Raw genomic sequence first — 3,650 nt, 5'->3', positions numbered from 1 at the left:
AGTTTTTAATATTTTGTCCAATTTTACATGCTTAAATCTGGTAACCTGAGCAACTTTTGTGATGACAGCAATTTGCAATATAACAACCGTTGGTTAATTCCTACAATCTTGTCTAGTGAAACTATGTATTGCCTCTAACGTTCTTTTAAATTATTTTTTTTATTCCCTTTAATGATTTAATCAATCTTCTATTCTTGCATCTGGTAATCTGAGCAACTTTATTGAAAATAATAATAGGCAATATAACAACCACTGTTAATCCCTATCATTTGGTTTGAAACCCAGTATCATTTTTAATATCCTGCATTTTTTGTTTGTATTTTTCTAATGTTCTTTTTTTGTACTATTTTCCTTAAAATTAAAAGAAAAGTCAACACTCAAAAATCAATAGCATTCTTGTACACAAACAATAAACTCACTGAGAGAGAAATTAGGGAAACTACACCCTTCACAACGGCATCCAAAACAATGAAATACTTAGGAATCAATCTAACAAAGCAGGTCAAAGATCTACCCAGTGAAAATTACACTACTCTGAAAAAAGAGATTGGAGAGGATTTCAGAAAATGGAAAGATATTCTTTGCTCATGGATAGGAAGAATGAACACTGTGAACATGGCCATACTCCCAAATTTGTTATACAGATTCAATGCAATCCTGATTAAAATACCACTAATATACCTCACAGATCTAGAGGAAACATTCTTAAAATTCATCTGGAAATAGAAGAGATCCAGAATAGTGAAAGCAATCCTGGGCAAAAAAAGGCAAGTCAGGAGGCATCACAATCCCTGACTTGAAATTATACTAAAAGCTACTGTCATAAAATCAGCACAGTACTAGCAAAAAAATAGACCAATTATCAATGGAACAGATTAAATGATTCAGCCACAACCACAAAAACATCCAGCTATCTTATCTTTGGCAAATGGGCCAAACATGTTCACTGGAAGAAAGATAGACTCTTTAATAAATGGTGCTGGGAAAAACTGGCTCTCCACATGCCAAAGACTAAAATTAGACCCATGTCTATCACCATGCACTAACTTAAAGTTAAAATGGATCAAAGAACTAAATATTAAAGGGGCTGGGGATTTAGCTCAGCGGCAAAAGCGCCTGCCTGGCAAGCGCAAGGTCGTGAGTTCGGTTCCCGGTGCCGGAGAAAAACCAACAAAAAAAAAAGAACTAAATATTAAAATAGAAACACTAAATCTACTGGATGAGACAGTAGGTAGAAATCTTGAAGATTTCAGGAACAAAAACCAAACCACATGGGAAATACTTCAAAGAATCAACAACTGTGTTCTTATCTTATTGGAAAGTTTTTGCACATCAAAAGAAATCACCAATAGAACAAAAAGAAGACCAATGAATTGGGAAAAAAATTTAGCCAAGTGTCCCTCAGAGAAAGGACTTTTATCTAGAGCCTATAAAGATTTTTTTAAAAGTCAGACCCACAAAATTCAAAGAACCAATCCAAAAATGGGCATATGAGATGAATATATACTTCCCAGATGAAGAAATACAAATGGAAAATAAATATATGGAAAAATGTTCAACATCATTGGTCATTCAAGAAATGCAAATTAAAAGAACACTGAGATTCCATCTCACACCAGAAAAAATGGCTACCATCAAGATATCAATGAATAACAAGTGCTGGAGGGGTTGTGGGGAAAAAGGAACCCATCTCCACTGTTGGTGGGAGTGTAGAACGGTACAAGCACTGTGGAAATCAGTGTGGAGATTCCTCAAAAAACTAGGAGTAGAGGTTCCATTTGACCCAGCTATTCTCCTTCTGGGTATTTTTCCAGAAGAATTGAAAATATCATACCACAGTGATATATGTGCAACCATGATTACAGTACAACAATTTGCAATTGCTAGATTTTGGAAACAACCCAAATCCCCATCAACTGAGGAATGGATAAAAGAGATGTGGTATTTTTATACAATGGAGTACTACTCAGCTGTAAAGAAAAATAAACTCAAGGCTTTTATAGGTAAATGGATGCAACCAGAGACAGTACTCATAAGTGCAATAAATCAGACTCACATATATAAACATTGTATTGTCTCCCTACTGTAAGGTAGTGAAAGAGTAAATAAAATCAAAAAGTTACAGTAGATATTGTGAAAGAGAAAGAAAATGCTCAGAAGGAAAGAACTGGGATGAGGGAAAGGAGAAAAGAAAGAAGGAAGGAAGGGAATATATATACAAGATAGCTAAGATAATTGTACTACTAATTTGTATTAGTTTACTGAAAGGAACAGTGAATGCTTAATTTTTTGATCAATTTTGCATGCCTGTATCTTGTAACTTGAGCAACTACTTTGAAGATAACAATACACAATGTAACAACCATTGGTGACTTCCTGTCATCTTGTTTTGAAATTCTGTATCTTTCGTATTGTTTTTTAAATTTTTTATTCTCTTTAAAATATAAAAGAAATAAAATATGGTGTTTACACCACAAAGAAAGATAAACATGAGTCATTTTTAGAAAAGTGACTAAGACTTGAGGCTATAATGTTAAATGAAATAAAGCAGACACATGAGGTTAAATATTGCATGGTTCCTCTTATATAAGAAAAACAAATTAAAAATAAGTATAGATAGATGAAATGAGGAGATTGTTTTTCTCAAATGAGAAGGGGATCAAGAGACAGAAGGAAGGGGAAAGGGGATTTGAAAAGGGATGAAGACATGCTCTGCACGTGAACTAATTCCACATACGTTCTGTGAATATTATGTGCTGCAAACACATACTCATGTATAAATAATATATGTACATGTGTGTATACATATATCTATATATATATGCAGCACAGTGAAAGAGAGATGAGAGGAAACAAGAATGCAGAAGCTTGGGAAATGGGAAAGAGGACTTCGAAAATAAGCAAAGGAAATATTAACCGGAGAAAAGGTATCAAGTTATCACAATTTTGTGTTCCCTAAAATGAATGTAATTACTATCTATCATAAAAATTCACTAATAAAATTAAGAATATAAAAGTGTGTTTCTCCATGAAAATAAAAAGAACTTAATAAAGTGTACTAGTTGTTTTAAAATGTGATGATCTATAGGTAGCAGATAGCATTCTAAAAATTAGCAAAAAAAAAAAAAAATTAAGATTGCCAAAGGAAAGGCAAGACAACATGGATAAAGTAATCAAATTTAAAGCACACTAATATGGTTTATTGCAGCTTTAATGGGAAGAACAAAAAATTCATAACAAAATTCAAACTGAAGAGGTGATTGTCATTAATATTGGCTACTATACTGTGAAAGAAAAAAACTCACATCTTAATCCAAGTAAATCTCATATTGTCATCTATTTTATGATAGAAATAGTGGTGCAGATTTGACACATACCATTTAAGTAGTTAAGAACAACATGTGTATAAACTTAAGAAGGCTTCTCTCTTCCAGAAAGTGTTTTGTCTTTCAACCCATGCAAAGAATTTCTTCCTGACTGTAACAAGATAATGTAGCACTTAGGGGCAAAGATGCAGCCCAGCAGCCCCGCACTGGAGGCTAAGATGGAGAAGACCTCCATGGCCACCATGACCTTCCCCTTGGTGCTGTGGTACACGGGGAGGAAGGTGACCCACACGCTGCAGAACACCAGCATGCTGAACGTCAGGA

At 34.0% G+C, this 3,650-nt stretch overlaps 1 protein-coding gene across 1 annotated transcript in view; it reads right to left on the bottom strand.

Annotated features, from left to right (window-relative positions):
* LOC106147187 (vomeronasal type-2 receptor 116-like) overlaps window positions 1-3,650 on the bottom strand; it is a 292,515-nt gene that overhangs the window by 280,221 nt on the left and 8,644 nt on the right. The gene's annotated exons all lie outside the window — the stretch shown is intronic.

The sequence above is a fragment of the Chinchilla lanigera genome, unplaced genomic scaffold, assembly GCF_000276665.1.
Source record: "Chinchilla lanigera isolate Chin_1 unplaced genomic scaffold, ChiLan1.0 scaffold00123, whole genome shotgun sequence".
NCBI lineage: Eukaryota > Metazoa > Chordata > Mammalia > Rodentia > Chinchillidae > Chinchilla > Chinchilla lanigera.
Note: the sequence above shows the minus strand (reverse complement) of the source record. Positions and strands in the feature narration are given on the sequence as shown.